This window comes from Pleurodeles waltl, chromosome 1_1 (assembly GCF_031143425.1).
Source record: "Pleurodeles waltl isolate 20211129_DDA chromosome 1_1, aPleWal1.hap1.20221129, whole genome shotgun sequence".
Lineage (NCBI taxonomy): Eukaryota > Metazoa > Chordata > Amphibia > Caudata > Salamandridae > Pleurodeles > Pleurodeles waltl.
In genome coordinates, this window is record NC_090436.1 from 891,635,810 (window position 1) to 891,660,232 (window position 24,423).

Below are 24,423 nucleotides of genomic sequence, written 5' to 3' on the forward strand. Positions count from 1 at the left end.
CCGGGGGCAGATCGGCCTAATACCAATAGGCCGATCTGCCCCCAGGGGGGACAGAAATGGCCTAAAATAAATTTGCCCCCTCACTCCCCCCCAATGGAGCGACCCTTGCCTACAAGGTCGCTCCCCTTGCGTGACGGAGCAAAAAAAAAGATCCCTGGTGCCTAGTGGTTTCTGCCCCCCTTGGGGGCAGATTGACCTAAAATCGGCCGATCTGCCCCTAAAGCGGGCAGAAATGGCCTAAATACAATTTGCCCCTCTAGGGGAGCGACCCTTGCCTAAGGTGTCGCTCCCCATCTGTAAAACAACAACAACAGCAAAAAATCTCCTAATTAAAATAGGCTGATCTACCCCCCTGGGGGGCAGAAATTGCCTAAATTAAATTTGCCCCCCAGGGGAACGACCCTTGCCTAAGGGGTCGCTCCCCTTACCTGAAATTCACGAACAAAAAAAAACTCCCTGGTGTCTAGTGGTTTCTGCCCCCCTTGGGGGCAGATTGGCCTCATAAAAATAGGTCAATCAGCCCCCAAGGGGGGCAAAAATGGCCTAAATATAATTTGCTCCGTATGGGAGCGACCCTTGCCTAAGGGGTCGCTCCCCACACCTAAAACAAAAAAATAAACAAAAACAAAACAAAAACAAAAAAAATATCCCTGGTGCCTAGAGGTTTCTGCCCCCCCTGGGGGCAGATCGGCCTAATAATAGGCCGATCTGCCCCCAGGGGGGGCAGAAAAGGCCTTCCAAAAAAATGCCCCCGCTGGGAGCGACCCTTGCCCAAGGGGTCGCTCCCTTATGTCAGTTACAAAAATAAAAAAGACATCCCTGGTGTCTAGTGGGCGTTTTGACAGCCGGATTGCTTTCAATCCGCCTGCCAAAACGCAGAGAGAGACTTCAAAGGGAAGGAAATACATTTCCTTCCCTTTGAAGCCTCTCTCGGACTTCCCCACGTGATCGGAAGAGAAATGCAAAGCATTTCTCTTCCGAGCTTCCAGCGCGATGGGGGAGGCTCTTTGACAATCAGCACGCGCTCATGCGCTGACGTCACAGATGGGGTGGGGGGGTCGGGGGTGGAAGGGGAAGGGCTTCCCCTTCCAACCCTGACTTGGGGGCTAGCGCTCCCTCTGGGCTGTGGGCCCAGGACGTAATGGTTACGTCCTGGGCACAGTAGCACTGTGCCGCAGGACATAACCATTACGTCCGCGGCACAGAAGGGGTTAAGTAGAGATGCATACATTACAACAAGCATAGGGGATATTGCACCGCCAGAAGGAACACCAACTTACATTGTAATTGAAGAGAAGGGTGTCACGCCATTCCTTTAGCTAAAGCAATGGTGCAAAGTGACAGAGAAAGATGGGAGCCTAGCATTTCCTGCTAACAGTACATTCAATTTGAGGAGCTTAGAGCATTTGAGGAGGGTACTGTACGACCTGAAACGCCCTCCGAGACCAGCACAGTTGGAGGCATTAGCGATCTGGGAGCTAGTAGCCAGACAGCAACAGCAACAGAAATTTGAGAGGAGAACGAGAAAGGCAGAAAAGAAGCTAGCAGAGGCTAGATGGGATCATGCTCAGAAAATTTGAAGAACAGAGACTTTACAAGGAATTATTTGTTGTTTGCAGCGATTACATAGGAGAGCGAGAGAGAAGAAAGGAAAGCTACTAGAAAGACCAACAGAAGCCCTTCCGAGAGTAGGGAGGCTAGAAAATCCTTAATAGTGGAGGAAGAATCAGATGATGATGAATTTCATTTACAATTATTGAGAAATCGTCCACCACCATATGCAGCACATGAGAGTAGTCAAAGTACCAGTGCTGATCCTTCAGCCCAACACAGGTTAATGGGACAGCGAGTCCAGTGCAGGTTAATACTTGCCCAACACAGAGCCCAATGCAGAGTAGTCTCAATCTGCCTACTATTCCAGTAGTACAAAATCAGGTGCCACAGTCAAATGTCCAGAGAATTTACCCTGATGTGCCCATTGTGCAAACTGCCACAAACACTAATAGAACAGGGTTTCCTGATGCCAGTGTTGTTTCAGACAGAGCTAACCCCACTCTTACTGCCGCAGGTGCAGCCACAGGTAATGCCAAGATACACTCCTATAACAGGGACCTAGACAGATATGTCTGTACTGCTGAGCCAAAATATGGGAGCGACTCAACCACAGAACTTGAACATCAGACCAAGTCCGGATGCTGTATCTGTACCTGTTGCCATTGGTCCGGTTGTACCATTGTTTGCACAAGAGAAACCCAGTGCAGGTGGACAGGGAGTCCTGAGTCAGAATTTAATGAGGGGAGGACTTAATGAGAACATTTGAGTAGTCTCTCCTGTGGGACAGACCTTTGACAGGTCCAGATCCTTGTTACATCTTAGTCCATTTGGGGTTCCTCCAGATACTACTATAGAGGTCGAACATTAGTCAGAGCCTGAAATTATTGACACCGCAGACTCTGAATACAGTTGTGCAACAGGTACCACCTGTCCATGCCAGCTACATTTTGCTGCAGAAGTTGACCGCCCTACAATTGACTGAATGGTTAGACAAGCTGAATCCCCACAGAGTGCTCCTAAGGGAGAGGAGTACTTGAACTATGCTAGACTAAGCATGGAAGCGGGTGAGCTCATTGAGGGAACTATGGGGGTGAACAGATTAGACTCCTACACAGAAGGAGAGTTGAGATATGTGTGCCCAAAAATGACAAGAGACGTGATCAATGTGCATCAAAAGCTAGCAGACATGGCAAAGACATATGGCACAGAAATAGTAAAATGGAACATTTGAAAATGTGTTTCAGATTAGCAGAACTCCAGTGACACAGTCAAGCATACTGACAACACATATAGGCCACAAAGTAAGAGCACTGGGGTCCTGGCTAGCAGGATCCGAGTGAGACAGTAAAAACACACTGACAAATAGGGTTTAAACTATGAGCACTGGAGTCCTGGGTAGCAGGATCCCAGTAAGACAGTAACAACACACTAACAAACATTAACAAACAGGCCAGAAATGGGGGTAACCATGCTAGAAAGAGGCTACTTTCTCACGTCTGATTAATGAAAGTGCTGATTTGAAATAATCGAAAGAACCAGGTGTTTGGGAGAAAGTTGGCAAGGGGTTTGCTTCAGTGGGAAATTGGCTCAGCAACATTGGGAAAATAATTTTATTGAAAATAATACAGGGAATATTAGTTATTGTGGTTTGCATAATGGGAATATGGGGAATATGTAAATTGTGTAAAATAATGAAATTGAAGAAGACAAAGAATAATCAGAGGAGGGAAGAAAAGAAAAGAGAAAATTCGTTTAGGGAAAATTCAAAAAGGGAACAAAGATTTGAAGGTGTTGAAATGACAGGATTTTAGCTGATGCAAAAATTTGTGAGTGATAGTTTAGTGTGATGACACATTTAGTCATCAGAGGAGGGATTGCTATCGCAGGTGTTTTAATAAAAGTATTAATGAATATTCATGTATTCTGAGTAATGGTTTTGTGTAGAAAATGTAGTAATTTAGAGAAAAATAATGCAGAAATTTGAAAATACAACACGTGAGTGGCTGCCAATGTTCACAAAGTGTACTTATTAATGGCTTATTATTATGAAATGTTGAGCTTATGTTTGATTAATGTAGTAATATGTCATATTAAAGGTTAGTCATTATGTCTTAGCTTTTTTAATTGTAGGCCTTAACTTAGCGGAGTTCTTGGCCTAGTTACGTGGCCTCATGTCAAGATGTATTTCTTAGGCGTTTAATAAAATGTCTGCTTAGAGAATTAAATTGTGATTTTCCACTGTACTGTCCTAATGTGCTCGTAGCTAAAGGTTTTTCTCACGAGAACTGCTTGCTAGATGCTGTTCTTGCAAATGCAACATTATATGTGTAATGTGTGTAAGACTGACTTTCCCAGGAGAGAACAATGACCATACTGACTGGAGTATTATCTGCAACAATATTGTTACCTAACAAGCCGAATGATGAGAACAGGACAAGAGGAGCCAATCATCGACATGTGAACCGTGTACTAACAGAAAAATACATTTGAAGTTTTTATTTTATTGGACAAAGTGTGTACACGTGGTCTCTTGACCAATAGGGACTTGGGAAGTAGTTTTAGGAAATCAAACTTAGCCGGACTGCACAGAGGGAAGGCAGCCATTTGCCCATTTCCTATCTTGCCAAAAGCTACTTTCTTGAGCATCTTGAAGAGAGACATGCTTAACTTTAATGCTTAAAGACTTTGCCTTTTCTAAACTTTGATGCTGAATCCTGATGCCTTGCTGACTGAACTGATGTCCTAATGACAAAGACTGTCACAGTTTGCTGATCCATACTGAGGATCGGTATATTGACTATGATACTATGATACTGTTTGCTACGTCTATTTGCTTTTGTTTCTAGGTACCAACCGTGCCATTTTGATAGAGCTATAGATGTTTTCCAAATTTGTGTTGACTAAATTGTTTTGCATGACGCCCAACATCTAATCTGGTGTTAGTTAAGGTCCTCACTAATGAAATTCAATATATGAAGTGACTTGAAATGTCTTTTCTTTGATGAACCTAAATGTATGTAATATCGTTTGCACAGTTGTTCTTGTTATTAATTTGCACTGTATCTTTAGAATGTGTAGTAGCTCAAGCTTTGATTAGATTACGTTTCTTTCATCGCTTTGGACAGCCAGTGTTTTTTCTGTATGTTTATCATTTGATTTTGAGATTATCTTACGTGACATTAGCATTGTTAATATAGGGAAATAAACATTCTAACTTTTACCTAAAGGTGTGGTTATTCATGACTGCAAGGTCATGGTGTAGGACAATTACTGACTCCTGTTGATTACTAATGTCATTGATCGTTATTGATTATTGATGCCAATGATTAATTATTGATTATATTATTGATCTGCACATACTGGATATATTGTAGGAACATCTTAAATGCGAGTCAAATGATTCATCGACCTATTCACGTCCCCTTGTAAGTTTACTTATTAAGGTCAGATGCGCCAACAGCAGCAATGCTAGATCTGCACTAGAGCGTGCAGTGACTGCCAACATAAAGCTCCACCAGTGACTATCCATGACATCTGACTGATTTTGCACTACAATGATGACATCCTCGCTGCCTGGACTGCTGTTTGCACTACAGCTTTGACCATCCATGATGCTCTCCCTGCTTCTCATGGCCTCCTTCACCATGAATGCAGCTCTTCATGCAGGATCTATAAGATAACTTTTCAGTGGGAACAACTTGGTCCCTGTATCTGGCCCACACTTCACCATGATCAGCCTAAGATTGTGACTTTCCTCTGGTCCAGCTTGACCAGATGATTCTTTGTGCTTTTAGGCACTATTTGCTTCAAAAACTTTGACATTCAGGGCCATATTTATACTCCGTTTGCGCCGAAATTGCGTCGTTTTTTTTGACGCAATTTCGACGCAAAACTAACGCCAACTAACGCCATATTTATACTATGGCGTTAGAGGCGAATAGCGCCAAAGTTCCCGGAATGTGCGTCATTTTTTAGCGTGAACCCCTTCCTTGCGTTAATGATATGCAAGGGAGGCGTTCCCGTCTAAAAAATGACTCCCAGGCCTTTACGTGGTATTTATACTCCCGGGCAAAAGAGACGCCCGGGAGTTGGCGTGGCAAAAAACGGCGCATTTGCGCCACTTTTTAACGCCTGCTCAGGGCAGGCGTTAAGGGGCCTGTGGGCTCAAAATGAGCCCACAGGTGCCCTCCCATGCCCCCAGGGACGCCCCCTGCCACCCTTGCCCACCCCAGGAGGACACCCAAGGCTGGAGGGACCCACCCCAGGGACATTCAGGTAAGTTCAGGTAAGTTTTTTTTTTTTTTTTTTAATAATATTTTGTGGCATAGGGGGGCCTGATTTGTGCCCCCCTACATGCCACTATGCCCAATGACCATGCCCAGGGGACAGAAGTCCCCTGGGCATGGCCATTGGGCAAGGGGGCATGACTCCTATCTTTACAATGATAGGAGTCATGTTGATGGGGGATGGGCGTCGTTAAAAAATGGCGCAAGTCGGGTTAAGACGATTTTTTCGACGTAACCTGACTTGCCCCATTTTAAGACGCCCATGCGCCATTTTCCCCCTACGCCGGCGCTGTCTGGTCTACGTGGTTTTTTCCCACGCAAACCAGGCAGCGCCGGTCTGATTGCGCCGTCTAACGCCATTCCATAAATACGGCGCCCGCATGGCGCTTCAGAATGGCGTTAGACGGCGCAAAACTTTTTGACGCTAAACTGCGTTAGCGCAGTTTAGCGTCAAAAAGTATAAATATGGGCCTCAATATCTCCAGTTCTGTTGGTTGGATTTTGTTTTGTTCTGCCATCATTTTTCTAAATTGGTTTGGGGTCTTTGCTTGTGCTGTTTCATTTTATTACTATTTGTGTGCTTCATTATTACTTTGCTCTTGGAGTCTAAGTTAAGTCTGGCTGCTTTGTGCAAAGCTACTAGAGGGTTAAGCACTGGTTAATTTAGTGACTTTTTTAGGTTCACCTTGACAAGGACTGTGGTTGTTACCTGAGCGAGGCTTCCTCTATGTTTGTCAATTTTTTAGCTTTAACAACCTACTGCAACTCAATCAGCCAATTTATATCTTCTATGCTGGGATTTGATTTTCTGTTAGATTGCACAACAATACTATTGGGGATTAACAGCAAAGCATACAACCCAGTTATCTTTTATACCTCATGTATGACTTCTCAACTAATAGCAATGAATTGACATTGTCTAAAAGCCTCTACTTTAAAAAGCTGTGGGATTGAAGCATCTGAAGCAAACAATCAAAATAAATGTATTGAAAATTGGACGGGCAGATTCAAATGGATATGGTCTAAATTCAAAAGCAAGGTGCATATACATTTTATATATTGTACAAATGTTTTTCTATTGCATAAAGAGTTACCCTTAATGATACCACTCACAAAATACTGCAACTTCATGTACTCAATATAAGTATGCTTATTTAGTTTGTAAAGATTGTTATGTGTTAACAAATGTCTCTATTTAACCCCTTCATTGTGCGTGACGGAACAGTTCTGTCATGTGCATCAGCGCTAATGTGCTGAGGACGGAACCAATCCATCCTCATCACATGAGCGCTGAATTCCTCTGCTGTTTACAGCAGAGGGATTTGTTTTTTCTAAGAACAGACTCGGGATATGGTGAAGAGCTTTCCCAGATCCTGAGGCTCTTTTTGGTTTTTAGTGAAATGACGAGCAGCACACACGGAGGGCTAACTTCATTTCACTGAAAATGAAAGTGAAATGAGCCAATCAGCTCATTTCACGTTCACTGCCTAGGTGCTCAGGGGGCTATACCAGCCCCCTGAGCATCTAGGCAGATGAGAGAGGTATCATTGGAAAGGGGAAACTCTCCTAGTGGATCTGTGCTTGGGGATGACCACAAGAGGGTGATCCCCAAGCAGGGATCCACCCACTAGGCTCCAGGGAGCCGGGGATGGCCTCTTGAGCAAGGGCTTTTGCTCCGGCCCATTTCCTGACCCATTCAGTCTTTCTGCTCCCGGGGAGCAGAAAGCCCACTAGGCACCAGGGATTTTTTTTTTTTATTACAAAGTCGTGGGAGCTGCCCAAAATGGGTATGCTAATGCCCTGCCCCCAAACACTAATAGCAGTTTTTCTTCTCTGCAGGAGGCAGATGGGAATTATTACCCCCGATCTTCCCCCCCAGGGGTGCAGAAAGCTTATTAGAAACCAGGGAGTTTGTTATAAAAAAGGAGTGGGGGCTACCCACAAAGGGCATGCCAATGCCTCCCAAAACACAAATAAGAACAGGCTTTCTGCCCCCTATTATCCGTGATCTGCCCCTTTAGGGGGGCAGAAAGCCCACTAGATGCCAGGAATTTATTTTTGTTAAAGAGAGGTAGGGGGCTGCCCACAGTGGGCATGCCAATGCCCCCACCCCTCCAGACACAAATGGGAACAGTCTGCCTCCCCCCGCAGGGGGGTAGAAAGCCCACTGTACACCAGGGATTACTTTTTTATTTGTATTGGAGGGGGGCGCCCAGCATGGGCATGTACATGCACCCCCCAAAAAAGGGAAACAGTCTTTTTGCCCCTTTGGGGAGGGGCAGATGGGGGCAATTACCTCATCTGCCCTCCCATGGGGCAGAAAGCCCTCTAGACACCAAGGATTACTTTGTTTTAGTATGGGTATAGGCTGCCCAGCATGGGCATAGCCATGCCCACACCCCCTGAAAATGGGGAAACAACCTTCCTGCTTCCCTGTGGTCTAAAGCTTTTCATCCCAATGGTAAGCAAGATGATATTTGACTTTGTTGTGTGTGGTGTTTCATATTAGGCCAAGGGAGTTTGGCTAGCTCCCAGTATCATCCCACTTGCAATGGTGAACAGCTGCACTTTTTGGGCTTGGGTAGGCTGCCAACTGGAAAAATCTACCAGACCCAGACAGTTCTGCAAACTAGACATGTGGTGGGGGAGTCCAGGGTGGTGTTCTTCATGTCCAACACTTGCCATTTTCTTATTTAAAATGCCATGCAAAGTTCAAATGTTGACTAAAAACACATTTTTCCTCACATTTCTGTGACGGAAACTGCCAGTATCCGCAGGAATCCACAAAATTCCTACCACCCAACATTATCCCACTTTGCAGCTAATAAATTCTGTGCCACTTGTGCGGTTGGGCCCAGTGTCAGCAACAAATTTGGACCAATGTTGGTAGGAGTACCCAAGCGAGGGCTCCTCTTGGTTTGGTAAGTTCCTGTCACTAGCACTAGGCCAAGTCACACGTGGTGCAGCATTTTTATTGGCACATAAATCGGTCAATGTTGGGTGGTAACAATTTTGTGGATTCCTGTGGATTTTGGAAGTTTCTTTCACAGAAATATAAGGAAAATGTATGATTTCAGGCAAAGTATGAGGTTCGCAGGGCATTGTGGGTAAAAAAAACTCATGGTATCCATCCAAGTCACCTCTCCCTGGATTGACCTTGGTAGCTAGTTTTAATAAATGTACAGGGTCGTTAGGTTTCCCTTGGTGTTGGTTCAGCTAGGGCCTGAATACTACAGCTACCAGTTTTGAAAAAAACAAGTCAATTTTGTGTGAAAAAAATGGTGTATCCATGTCTTTTCCTGTTGTGGGCACTAGACCTACCCACACAAATGAGGTACCGTTTTCATCAGAGGATGTAGGAGAAGGCTGGGTGGAAGGAAGTTTGAGGCTTTGCACAGAATCCAGAACTTTCCATCACAGAAGTGTGAGGAAAATGTGTTTTTAGTCAAAGTTTTAAGTTTGAAGGGTTTCTGGGTAAAACAACCTGGTGAGAACCACACAAGTCACATCATCCTTGATTCCCCTAGGGGTCTAGTTTTTAAAGATATACAGGTTTCCTTATGTGCCAGCTGAGGTAGGACACAAAAACGACAGCTAACCACTTCAAAAAAGGGTCCGTTTTGCGTAGAAAAATGTAATGTATCCATGCAGCATTTTGGGTCGTTTCCTGATGTGGGCACTAGTCCTACCCACACACGAGAGACCATTTTCATCAGAAGACACAGGAGAATGATGGGTGGAAGGAAGTTTGTCACTCTTTGCAGATTCCAGAACTTTCCATCACAGAAATATGAGAAAAATGTGTTTTGTTAGTCACCGTTTGAGGTTTGCAAAGGACTCTGGGTAAAACAACCTGGTGAGAGCCACACAAGTCTTCCCCACCCTGGATTTCCCTAGGTGTCTAGTTTGAAAAAATGTACAGGTTTGCTAGGTTTCCCTAGGTGGGGAGGGCCCACAAGCCACAGCTACCTACTTTGCAAAATACTGGTCGGTTTTGCATGGAAAAATTGGATGTATCCTTGTTGCATTTTGGGCCGTTTCCTGTTGCGGGCACCAGGCCTACCTACACAAGTGAGGTACATTTTTATTGTGCGACTTAGAGGAACACAGAAATAACACAAGTGTTATTACAATTTTATGTCTCTGCATTTGCACCTTCCAAATGTAAGACAATGTGGAAGAAAGAAATAATGTTGAGAAATACCCCCTAATTCACTGGCTAGTATGGGTACCCTCAAACTCAGAGATGTGAAAAAAAACCTGCTTCTAAACTCCTTATCTTGTGCCCCTTTTGGAAATACATTGGTTTCCTTGATACCTACTTTTCAGTATTTATATGTTGCCATTTATTGTTGTATACCCGGTACACAATGAAAAACCATTGCAAGGTGCAGCTCAGTTACTGGCTCTAAGTACCCAGGGTTCTTGGGGAACCTACAAGTCCCTGCAACCAGAAGTGATGTTCAATAATCTGCCACAGTTAGAAAAAGTAACACATGAAAACTTAGACACAAATAGCTGTTTTTTTTAAACTCAATTTCAACATTTTTATATTTCAACTGTTACTTTCTATAGGGAAAACCTTGAAGGAGCTACACAAATGACCCCTTGCTGAATTCAGAATTGTGTCCACTCTTCAGAAATATATAGCTTTATGTGATCCACCATTGGTTTCACACTCATTCATGTCACTAACTGGAAGGAGGTTGAAAGCACAAAACAATAGGAAAAATTGACTATGTCCCAGTAAAATGGCAAAACTGTGATAATAGTGCAAATAGTGAAAATCACCATAGGTTGCAATGGGCCTAGGGGAAACACAAACCACATACTAAAATAGTGGAATGTGAAAATCAGTTTCCTACCTAGGCAATGTGTAGAGGGGCACTGGCAATGTAAGCAAACACCAAATGTAAGTAAAATACCCCACCACAGAGCCAAGGAAAGCAGGAGTAAAACACAACAAGTTTCCTAAAACACACTAGAAGTCGTGGTAGAAGACAGTGCAAGAACCAGAAGAGATTGCAAGACACCAATGATGGATTCCCTGACCTGAAGACCTCTGGAAAAAGGGGACCAAGTCCAAGAAGCACTGAAGAGTTCAGGGAGAACACGAGCCCCTGCTAACCCGGATGAAGGTACAAAAGGAGAACCACCAGTGAGAAGACAAAGTCAGTATTGCACCAAAGAAGATAGATGCGGGTTCCTGGTTGGTGCACAAGATGTCCCATGCTGGATAGATGAATGCACTCTGGTTTTCATCTCTGGATTCCACCAACAAGCCTTGGTAAACGCAAAACGTGCATTTTGTGAAAAATGCCACTGCCCAGGCACAGGAAGGACCAGGTGGGCTCTACCCAGGAGGGGGAGGCAGAGGGGGCTCTCAGCAACTCATAGAGCCCTCAGAAGACCAGGCAGCATGCACAGGAGTCCCACAACACAGGGACAAAGAGTTGCAAATGACGGTCATTGCAGCACTACACAAAGGGATACCACGCCACCGGAGAACAACTCAGGGAGCTGAGCATCACAGGATAGGATGCTAGGGATCTGGGCTAGGCTGTGCACAAAGGAATTCCTGGAAAAGTGCACAGAAGCCCTATGAGCCTCAAAAAACGTGGTGCCACAGTGGTACTGTCTGGCACGGGGAGGCAAGCTCTTACCTCCTCCAAATTTGGACAGCTGGACCTCTGGACAGTCAGGGTCACTTTAGTCCACCACTTGTGTTCCATGTACCGGTCATCATCAGAGTACCGGTCGTCACTTCAGAGAGGTGCCTGCTGAAGCAGGGAAGTGACTCGTCACTCCACAGGAGATTCCTTTGGTTCTTCTGGTGCAGGATGAAGACAGGCAGTCCACGGAGCGTGCACAACCTGGAAACTGTTGCAGTTGCTGGCAGGAGCTGGAGTTACAAGCTTGCAGAAGTCATCTTTGCTTCTTTGTTGCAGTTTTGTAGAGTTCCTGGGGCAGTCAGTGGTTGATCCGGCGGTAGAAGATAAAGTAAAGGATACAGAGGATTCCTGCTGGAGTCTTGCAATCCAAATCTGAAGAAACACCCAGAGGAAAGACCCTAAATAGCACTCAGAGGGGGATAGGCTACATAATCAGGTATGGACCTGTCAGGAGTGGTCTCTGACGTCACCTGCTGGCATTGGCCACTCAGATGTTCCCAGAGTTCCCTGACCATCCTGAAAACAATATGGCCGAACTCAGGGACACTCTGGAAGAGCTCTGGGCACCACCCCTGGGGTGAAGATGGACAGGGGAGTGGTCACTCACCTTCCCTTTGTCCAGTTTCATGCCAGAGCAGGGACTGGGGGTCCCTGAACTGGTGTAGACTGGATTATGCAAAGAGTGCACCATCTGTGCCCTTTAAAGCATTTTCAGAGGCTCTGGGAGGATACTCCTCCTATGCCTGTAACACCTATTTCCAAAGGGAGAGGGTGTAACACCCCTCTCCTAAAGGAAATGCATTGTTCTACCTTCCAGGTATTGGGATGCTAGGAGGGCAGAAGCCTATCTGAGAGGTAGCAGCAGCTGGGGCTGCAGTGAAAACCTCAGAAGACTGGTATGGCAGTACTGGGGTGACGTGGTGGAGCCCCCCGAGTGCATGGGATTGTGCAACCAATACTGGAATTAGTATTGGGGTACAATTCCCAGTTGTTAGACACCTCACATGGCCATATTTGGAGTTACCACTGTGAAGCTATATATATATAGGTATTGACCTATATATAGTAAACACTTATAATGGCGTACCGGCACTCACAAAGTCTGGGGAAATGGGCCTGGTCAATGTGGGGGCACCTCTGCTAGTGTATGGGTGCCCTCACACACAGGTACTGTGCACCTAACCTTTAGGGTCTGAAGGTTAGACATGTAGGTGACTTATAAGTGACCTCGTGCAGTGACAATGGCTGTGAAATAGTGCTTACACTATTTCACTCAGGCTGCAATGGCAGTCCTGAAGAAGTGTTTGTTTGAGCTCTTTATGCGTGTCAAAAGAAATGCTGCAGCCTATAAGGATCTTCTGGAACCCCAGTGCCAGGGGTACCTAGGTACCATATACTAGGGACTTATAAGGGGGATCCAGTATGCCAATTTGGAGTGGAATACTGGGTTACCAGTATGTAAGTATGAATTTGCAATCAGAGAGAGCATAAGCACTGGAGTTCTGGTTAGCCGGACTCCAGTGACACAGTTAAGCATACTGACAAAAACAGTGAAACAGACTGACAAGTAGGCCACAACCTATGTGCAATGGGGTCCTGATTAGCAGGATCCCAGTGACATACTAAAAACACACTGACAAACACTGACAAACAGGCCAAAAATAGGGGTAACCATGCTAGAAAGAGGCTACTTTACCCAATCATGCACTCACTCATTCCTTTGTTTGTAGCATTATAGCACTAACCTGCTCATTAGCTTATTTTCCAGCCAGTGTAATCCCGTAGAACAGGATGTGATCCCAGAAGCTGGTTCTGAATGCCTCCCAGCCACAGACTTCATCTGAGTTCCGACTGTTGGCTCGAACATCGTCAGTACTCAGGAGAAAAGGGGAAGTGGAAGATAAAAGAAGAATCAATAATGCCTTCTCTAGTTTAGTCCCTTTGTGTAGATACTTCTACTGGTACCTGATCTGGTCCTCAAAACTTGTTTTAATATACATCTAATAAACAAAAAGAAATAGTAGGTTTTGCTACTCTGATACCAGATGTGAATATAACTCTGCCTCCCTTAGATTTAGCCAACCAATAACTCCCCTCTTTCCTACTTTAGCCTTGAACGTTTTAACGAAGGGTATATAAAGACGATGAACCCTATAGAAACAAAAAATATAGGTTTTCACTAGAAAATGATGATACTTCTTCATAGAATCTCTCTAGTACCTTTTGTAACCATCTGAGGAGGACCAATACCAGTTCCCTTATCATATCCCATTATAAGTCAGTAATGGAATTTTGCATTTAAACAAAAAAAACTTATGTTCTACATTAGTCTTTAGGACCACAGTTCTAGTGCAAAGACATGTAGTAGTAGCACTCTATATAGTTCAATTAAAGTATTTTTCTTCTTACAAGAAACTTCAGAGATTGCAGAAGATAAGATTCTCAAGCATTGAAATCAATTACGTAAGTTTGCTTTCAAACCAACATCTGTGCATGCACCTTAGAGGTTTATAGCAACAATTCTATGTTGATAAAGTATTTAATGGTTTCTTTTGTATTGCAGGCCCCCAGGATTCTTGTGCAAAGTGGTGAAGCAGCACATAACTGACTCCAGGGCTCCCAGACAGGAAGGAGAAAAGTGGATGACAAAACTCCAGGCAAAAACCCAACTCTGGTTAGGTAAACAGCAAGACAAATCCTCAAGAAAAAAAGGTTTTACCGGGTAACCCTCAACAAGGTCAGTGTTTTGATTATCAGGCAAGGCAAAGGCCTCAGGTGAAGATATTATCTCTGCTATGCTCAAATACCAAAACGAAGATGTCTGCCACCTCCTGGGTGGTGTAGCCACCCAACGCCCAGGATGCTGTCAAAAAATGCTGGACCATGTCTTATTCAGTATGCTTCTTCCTGGTTGTGGTTTCGTCAGCAAGCCCCTTGAAGTGGGCATCAGAGCAGCCTTGACATTGCACACCATGACCGTACACACTCAGCCCACCAAGATCCTCCCAATAGGTTTCAGCTTAGTAGGATGTGTAAAAGAAGGTTAGGAGAACATATGTGTCCCTTGTGTTCCCAGGACCTACTCTCAGGACCATAACCTTTCCAATCAACAAGTTATATGAAATGTCTTTTAAATCTCTTAGAATCTGATAGAGCCTTGACCTCATATTCTACTGGCTGCCTGTTTTTAAGAGAGGTGGTGTGTTTGGTAAACGTGTCCCTCCAATTTCAGGTTTGATCAGTGATACATTAAACAGTGGATGTACTGGTAGTGGGGTGGGAAGGTATAGTTTTACAGCAAAAGGATTTCTCACCTTTAGAATCTTAAAAGGTCCTATGAATTTAGGCTGTAATTTATTTTATAGATAACCAAACTTGTTACCCAGTGAATATAATCATTCCAGTTTCCTATGATTGTCTGCAAACTTTTAAGTTTTTCTTGGCCTGTTCTAAATTCTTTTGAGCAATGGTGTGAATATCAATTAAGTGTTTGTGAAACCTGTGAGCAGCAGGTACTAAGAGCGCGTCAGCAGCAGACCTGAGAAGACCACTAAGTCGACAGTCTTCCACCAGCCGTATTTAGATGTTACAGACCTGCAGGCAGTCCACTGGCTGCAGTTCGCTAACGGAGGAAGGATATCACGGGACCCAATGGACAGCAGATAATAGCAGTGGCTACTGAATAGAGGTAAGTCACACACACACCCTCTACCTTTGCCATCTATGTCCCCCTGCATCTCCCTGCATCACACACTACGCAACTTACCGCCTATACACCTGCATCCATTGCCATTCCACCACAACACAGACATGCCACAAACAGATTGATGAACATTCATGACACAACATACACACAACACTGACATTGCACCCACACACAGCACAACCACAACAATCAACACAACTACACACTCATCTACACAAACACACACAAGCACAACTACACACATTGTGATGATAGCCACACAACACCACTCACCTGAATTTTGGAGACAGCAACACAACACACAACACAACATACACAGTAACATCAATGCCATATTCAAGAGGCACACATAATAACACAACCACATGACCCACTCCAGCTCCATCCACCTCACCCAGCCAATCGCATCACACACATATACATAATGATTCACACAGACACACACTGGCATAGTTCAAAGGTGTGAATGCAACATCATTGTGGTGCCAGCATTCACTTGCCAATGAACTCTGGCACTATAATGACAGTTGTGTATGTGTGTGATATGTGTTGTGTACCAGTTTGTCCCCACCCATTTCTGACCCACCCGTGACCCCGACATATGCATGTCACAGTAACTTAAAACAAGTACTGTGACATGTATATGTCTTCAGTAGACAAAGCCAATGGGGGTTCCCTACATTCGTGTCCAGCAACGGGGTGATGTTTTCTTCATGGTCCTGTGGCAGCTGCAACAGAAGGTGTAGTCTAGTCGTGTCCAGTTGAAAACAGAGTGGACTGGGGAAAAAGGTGAGCTTTTACTCTTCCCCCCCTCCAATCCTCTAACTCAGTCTTGGAGGTCGGGCTGCCACTTTTTTCTTGGTCGAAAGGCAGATTAAAATCTGCTTGGTGGTAAGTGTGGTTGGAGTCTCGCCATCAGCCACTATTTCTCATGGCGCCATCAACAGCGGATGGATTCATTGGCAAAGAAGGTAGGACTCGGTGGGCTTTCTCCTATGGGACTACCAAGATCTAAATCCAGCAAATGGATTTTCAGTCGGAAAACCAGTGGCTGGACCATTACCACCAAGATCTAAATCAGGCCCTAAGTTGGATGTCTGGATATCTGTAGTCATCATTTTGGGATGTAAACTATAGGCACAGAAAAAGGGTGAAAACCTGGAGATTTCCTAGTAGTCTTATTGTAGGTAAATACTGCATTCCATAACCAATACCCTCAATCAGAACTGATCTGCAATATGTTGCATTGTACGTACTGTTCCAGACTTTGAATAATTCTCTCAGTTTAACCCATCTGCTGGTGGGTGATGAGAAGAAGATGATCTAACTTCAGTACCCATGATGGTACAAAATCATCTCTAGGAATGTGAAATAAACTGTGAGCCACTTTGTAGGAAGCTGGCTATGTATATACTATATATAATAATGAGATATTGGCCCTCATTATGACTCCGGCAGTCTATTTCGTAGATCGCTGAAGTCACGCCCGCCATATGACTGCCATATTATGGCTGCTGGCTGCTCTTCGCCACTATTTGGCGGGGAAGCAGGCAGCAGCCATACTGACGGTCGGTGGTCTAGTGGAGCTTGTTCCGCCGCCATGTCACCACAACACCGCCCCTCATACTACAACATTGTAAACGGCGTGGCGGTGTTGTGTTGGCGGGGTGCTGGAGGAGGAGCAAGCACAATGGACCCTGTTCCCTCCCAGATAACCATCGCGACCACCAGGTAAGGTGATTGACTGAGTGTGCATGTGTGTGCAAGTGTCTGTGTGCTTGAGTGAATGCGTGTATGTAGGGGGCGGGGGGTGTCGTGGAAGTGTGTGCATGTGTGTGAATGAGTGAGCGTGGATGTGTGCATTATGTATGTATGTAAGTGTGATGTGTGTGTGTGTGGATGGGGTGGGGGGTCAGTACGGGGGCAGGGGGGTCAGTACAGGGACTGGGGGAGGGGGGTGTCACTGCTTGGGGTGGAGGGGGGCTTCTGATGGGGTTGGGGGTGGCTCCTACATGGAGGGGGGTGTTGGGGGGTGCTTGGGAGTCCTGTTGTGGTGACAGAAATTAGTATTCCAGTAGCCAGTATCCTTACCACCACGGATTTCGTGCTGCCACAGAATCCCTGGTGGTAAGGATACTCATTATACCCTGGGCAGTGTAAGGTGGACCGCCGGGTCAAAGGTGGTCAAGCTTCGTCCAGGCGGTCCCACCCCCCGTTTCGGTACAGGGGTGCTACGGTCATTATTTGGCAGTCCCACACCGCCATACTTTTGGCAGTCTGACCACAACTGCAGGCGTGGCAGTGCAGGACCGCCAAAGTCATAATAACCACCATATTGTGCACAGAGTCCAGGGATTCCCCAGAAGCTTAACAGAGGCTAAAGTAGATAATACTAATGCTCTCTTTTGTGGTAGTGTGGTCGAGCAGTTAGGCTTATCAGAGGGTAGTGCAAAGCATTTGTTGTACACACACAGACAATAGAAGAAGCACAAACTCAGGCCCGTATTTATACTTTTTTAGCACCGCATTTGCATCATTGTTTGAAGCAAAATTTGCGCAAACTTTCAAAATGCAATTATATTTTGTAATCTTACGTCGCTTTTGCGTAAAAAAATGACACAAATGTGGTGCTAAAAAAGTATAAATACGGGTCTCAATGACAACTGCAGACCAATGGTTTTTATATTGCAAAAATATATTTTCTTAATTCATTTTTAGAACCACAAGATTCAAGTTGCAGGTAAGTACTTCAATAGATTCATATTCCACACATGTATCAACAGTACTTTGTTTGAAATCAATAAGTTATACAGTTTTTGAATTATCGGCAAAAATCTGTTTTAAAAATGGACCCTGCAATTTTCAGAACAGTTCCAGGGGGGAAGAAATGTGAGTTCGATTTGCAGGTAAGTACAACACTTACATTTTCAGTCTCCAGGTTTTAGGAAGTCCACCAGTTGGGGTTCAAGTTAACCCCAATCACCCACCCCCACCAACCCAGTGCCAGCCAGGGGCAGAGGTCAAAGATGAGCAAATTTAATGTGGGCTCCTATGAAGACAGAGAGTACTCGGAATCTGGTCTGCTTGCAGGTAAGTACCCACGGCTCGGAGGGCAGACGGGGGGCGATTAGAGGAGCACTGAATGGGCCATAAGTAGGCACCAAACACACACCCTCAGAGGCAGAGGAGCGGCTGGGTGCAGGGTGCAAACATGATGTTGGGTTTCCAATGCTGGTCTATGAGGGGATCCCAGGGGTCACTCAGAGGCTACAGCCAAGATCCAGGGGGTCGTCTCGGGCAGACCACAGGCTGGACAGGGAGGAGGGTGGCCTGCTGAATGCTGCTGTACTGAAGGTTGGGTTCTCCAAGGCCTGGGGGCTGCGGGGGCAATGTGTCTTTAGGCGTCTTTAGGCATCAGGTATCTTCGCGGTCAGGGGGGTCCTCGGGATTCCCTCTACAGGCATCGTCGTGGAGGGGTGAACAGGTCAACCCCAGGTGGGCACTTGCTCGCAATCGCCTAAGGACCCTCTCTAGCTGGGTGGACCACCTGGACACAGGCCGTGGGCATCGGAGTGAGGTGGGAGTCCTTAGTTGTTGGTTTTTCTTGGACAGGGTCATTGTCCTCTGGAGTTCTTGGTCCTTTTCGGTGCAGGGCAGTCCTCCAGAGCTGGCAGAGGTCGCTATTCCCACTGGACACATCACTTTTGCAGGTTCTGTAAAGCAGGAGACAGGCCGGTAGGGCTGGGGCCAAAGGAGTTGTCATCTTCCTTCTTCTCTGCTGGGTTTCAGCTAAGCAGTCCTTCTTCTTCTTGTCAGGTAACCAGGAATTTGCTGAGTTGGGTTCAGGGAAGCCCTTAAATACAAGATTTAGGGGTGTTCCAGGGATCAGAGGGCAGTAGTCAATAGCTACTGTGCCTGAGGGTGGCTGCACCCTCTTTGTATCCACTCCCTTTGAGGAGGGGGACGCATTCCTAACCCTATTGGTCCCTGTCCTCCAAACCAAGATGGAGGATTCTGCAGGGAGGGGGTCACTTCAGCTCTGGACACGCTAGGGGTCATCCCAGCCGAAGTGGTCACTCCTCCTTGTTTTTCTCAGGTTTCCTGCCGAACTGGCCACCAAAAGTGTGGCTTTGTCCGGGGGCGGTCATCTCCACTAGCTGGAGTGCCTTGGGGCACTGTAATACACATGAGGCTTGAGCCTTTGAGGCTCACTGCCAGTGTTACAGTTCCTGCAGAGGGGAGGTGTGAAGCACCTCCACCCAGAGCAGGCTTTGTTTCTGGCCCCAGAGAGCACAAAGGCCCTCACCCCCTGGGGTCAGAAACGTGTCTGCTAGTGGCAGGCTGGCACAGACCAGTCAGTCCAACACTAGAGGATTGGGTAAAATACAGGGGGCATCTTAGATGTCCTATGTGTGCATTTTTTAATAGATTCCCACACTGGCATCAGTGGGGGTTTATTGTGCTGAGAAGTTTGATACAAAACTTCCCAGTATTCAGTGAACTTATTATGAGGCTGTGGAGTTCGAGATGTCAAACTCCCAGACCTTATATGTAATATGGCCACACAACACTTACAATGTCTAAGAATGGACCTAGACACTGTAGGGGCTAAGGTCCAGGTGCAGCACGCCGTTTGCATGGCGCAAACTGCGAAAAACGCAGTTTGCGCCATGCAAACGGCCTCCCGTGATGCACATTCCCAAATTGCGAGTCGGTACCGACTCGCAATTTGGGATGCGACTCGCAAATAGGAAGGGGTGTTCTCTTCCTATTTGCGACTCGCATCGCAATTCAGAGTTGCTTTGTGACCGCGAATGCGGTCGCAAACCAACTCGCAGTTACCACCAGTGTCACACTGGTGGTAACACATTCGCAAAACCCCTTTGTGAATGTCGACATAAATATTTTTTCAGAGCAGGCAGTGGTCCTATGGACCACTGCCTACTCTGAAAAAAAGGAAACCAAATGGTTTCGGATTTCTTTCATTTTGCAACTCATTTTCCTTTTTGGGAAAACAGGCTGCAAAATGAAAAAAAAACTGCTTTATTGAAAAAACAGTCACAGACATGGAGGTCTGCTGACTACAGCAGGCCACCATCCCTGTGAGTGCAGGGACTCGCTATGGGGTCGCAAAATGCGACCCACCTCATGAATATTGATGAGGTGGGTCTTTGCGACCCCATAGCGAGTCGCAGAAGGTGTCTGAGACACCATTCTGCATCCGTTTTTGCGACTTGCAAATTGCGAGTTGCTCAGACTTGCAATTTGCAAGTCGCAAAAATGGATTTTGCTACATCTGCCCCATATTTCACATGCAGCTACGCCTTCACCTGTGGTATAGTGCACCCTGCCTTAGGGTTGTAATGCCTGCTAGAGGGGTGACTCACCTAACCCTCAATGAAATCAAGAGGAACAGCACGTCACAGATGTGGTGGAACTAGAATGGGATGGAATCATCCCGTCAGTGCTGCGCTGCATGCAAATCATTACTCTGAGAGCATATTATACAGATCTGTACAAATGTCTTGGTGTCCTCAACCTTGGAGGGTTACCAAAAATGTATTCTTACCAAATCTAGAGTATTTTTCTTTCCAGGGGTGCCCTGCTAAGTGTCTAGATTGACTCCACTGTAATACCTGTTCTTGTGCCGCTTTAATAGGAAGGTGTAGTACTTCATTTGCACAATATTAATCATTCTTTTGGGTACCAGAATGTTTTGCTTATTCTTTTTTACTCTGTTCAGTGCATTGTGATTGTTGTACTTGAGTCACAGATTCATCGGCTGTGCTAAGTCTTATCCTTTTTTCAGTTGGTATTATGGAAGGAGGGATATGCGGGTGTTTCTTAAGGTATTTGCATCATGTGAAAATGTATCAGCCTTCCCCTTTTTTCATCCTGGATGATGCATGATAAGCAAGTCTTAGTCATTAAAACATTGTGCCCAACATAACTGTTGATCAGACAGAGCTTGAGATGGCTTTAATACTGTAAGTTGTGGTGAACTGTAAATTGTGGTGATCTGTATTGTGCGCCCATTAAACTGTGCCGTCATTCTAAAAATGCTACTTTTTATGGCTAATAATTCCCTGACTGCTACAGTATAATTTGACTCAGCTAATCTCATTTTATGAGGAAAGTAGGGACCTGTGTGTAATTGTCCAGAGGTATTATACTTTTGTGACAATATCCCCCAATGGCGCTCTGTGATGCCTCTGCTTCGTCAACAAATGGACGCAATAAGTCTGGATGGCTAAACACTAGGGCAGTGACAAATTGCTTCTCCAAAATGTGAAAAGCTTCTCAATCCCATTACAATTGCTTTCCTTTTTTTAAAAAGTTTTTGGAGCAACTCTGGCTGAGAACTGATTAATAAAATACAGAAACAAACTGGCAAAGCCTAGGAAACGTTGCCTCTCCTTCGTTCTGTATTGGTTCATTTTCATCCGTAGTCTGTACTTCAGATTTCTTCTCTATAACCATCATTATCTTTTGATCTGATTTACCTTGATTACATTTTCTTTCTGACAATCGATGATCTAATTTTTCTACTAAATCAATAAATTCATCACAATCCTCTGAAGGATCACCCACCTGGGCCAATAAATCTTTAAGGTCGTCACTTAGGGCCAGATGTAGCAACGTAAAAATTTGCGAGGTGCAAAGTGCGAGTCCATGCGACTCGCAATTTGCACCTCGCAAATTGGTATGCAGTACGGTGTCTCAGACACCGACTGCAACTCGCTATGGGGTCGCAATGACCCACCTCATGAATATTCATGAGGTGGGTCGCAAATTGCGGCCCCATAGCGAGTATAGGCACTTGCAAACATGGAGGCCTGCTGTAGTCAGCAGACCTCCGTGTTCGTGACTGCTTTAAATAAAGCAGTTTTTTTTATTTTTAAGTGTAGCCCGTTTTCCTTAAAAGAAAACGAGCTGCACTTAAAAAAAAAAAACGAACCTTTAGTTTCGGTTTTTTTCAGGGCAGGGAGTGGTCCCTGGGACCACTCCCTGCCCTGAAAAAATATTTGTGGGTCCATTCACAAAGTGGAAGGGGTCCCATGGGGACCCCTTCCAATTTGCGAGTGGGTTACCATCCACTTGAAGTGGATGGTAACTGCGATACGATTTGCGGCCGCGTACGCGGTCGCAAATGGTATTGCATACCACTCAGACTCGCAAATAGGAAGGGAACACCCCTTCCTATTTGCGAGTCGGAAATGCATTTTGCGAGTCGGTTCCGACTGCGCAAAATGCATTTCTGCATAGCAAAGAGGCATTTGCGCCTCGCAAACGGCGATTTTCGCCGTTTGCGAGGCGCAAATCCTTTGCTACATCTGGCCCTTAATCCTCTATAAAAGAGTGAAGTCCTTTTTAGGGTCGACCCTGCGTTGCATGCGCTTGCGCATGCGTATCGCTTGTGAAACGCTTTAGTAGTTAGAAAAGGGCTCGGAGCCCCGTCCATGTTACCTCAGTGTCTTTCATTGGTACGTGGGCTTGCCTTTGAAAATCTGCTTACTTTCTTAGTGGAAGGCATCCATAGGTCATGCCTTTTCCGGTGGTTAGCCTTCCTTAAGCGCAACGACCAAGTACTGAAAACATGCAAGGTTCGCTGTTTTCCATCAGATTTGTGGACTACTTTTTCTCTTTTTTGCAGCGCGATCTCGCTTGGCAGAAGTCGAGCGCTTCGCATGACATCGGCCCTGTTACAAAGTTAATTGCACTTTTGTTGGTTACGTAGATAATTGCACAATTGCCGATAGGTTTCACTACGAGTGAACTGTAGCAGTGCGATCGCGCTATTTTTTCCATTTAATGTGGCAAGAAAAGTCGGTTGGGAGTTTACAACTGCTAATAGCTCTAAATCGTTTTATGGTAAAATCTATGGGTGTCATCGGTCATAAATGCTTTGGTGGAAATTCATAGGGCGCCTACATCCAACACAGTGTGTGCAAGTGCTGTAGTGCCATACTAACTGTCGATCGTGAGCCATACGAATCCCAACTTTCCACAACTAAAAGAAACCAAATTGTATTGGGAGACTGGACGTTGCCGCATATCAGGTTTTTCACTTCTCAATTAGGGCGAAGGGAGAAAAACACATCTGACAATATGTAAAGAAAAAAACCAAGACTGGATTAAACCCCCACACCTGACTTTGGAAAACCTTTGATTTCTGTGAAAATATTTTACATATAAAGTTCGCCTTGCAGCAGTTGCTACGAGGAGTTGGACACTTAGTTGACGTTGCATTTTTTAACCAGTTGCCTAAAACAACATCAGTGATTACTCGTGTGGATGTCACTGGTCGCCTGCAACATAGGGTGGTGGGTACAGATGATGGAAATCAAAGTGGAAAATGTGTGTCCACGTGTTTAGCAAACTTGTTTTTGGGGTTCATTAGTGGCAGCTCTCAACAATTTAAACGGGAGCAAAATCAAGGCGTGGAACGAGGTGCACACGTATTTAGTGCCTTGATGAGGAGTTTGGCAAGTGTATGCCTACCCTGAGCGTACTTACAAGGTGAGAGGGCCACTCCAAATAATACTGACTTAAAGTAGGTTGCGGCTGCTCCACAAAACGTGAAAAATAAGCACAAAGTCCAGCAATCTGTAAAAGGCCCCAAAACTTTATTCAGCTTTTCACAACCAAATGTGCCTATTTCTTCTTGATATCGATGTATTAAGTCTTAAACCTGAACACGTTTTTTTTTAATTCTGACTTTTTGTTCACCAGAGTAATTTAGAAAAATGATAATTCATCATTTGCAACTAGTGATAAGGGTGCATAAGAAACTCCGCTGTTCCTGCCCTATGTGACTTTTGTAATCTCTTTGGGCTTCTAATCACGCCCATGTCACATCAGGCACTTTTATTGGTTTGTGGGCTTGCCTTTTAAAATCCGCTTGCTTTCATTAATGAGTGTTTAGTCCTCCTTGAGCGCACCGACCAACTACTGAAAACGTGCGAGCCTCGATGTTTTCTGTCAAGTGTCTGGACAATTTTTCTCTTTATTTCGCAGCCCGATCAACTAGACACTAGCCCAGTGCTTAGCATGATATCGATCCTGTTACATAGGTAATTGCACATTTGCCGGTTATATAGATAATTGCACATTTGCCTTTTACATGGATAATTGCACTTTTGCCAATAGGTTTCACTGCGAACAAACGTTTATTTCCGTTTGTGTATCTGCTTTGCGCTGATGG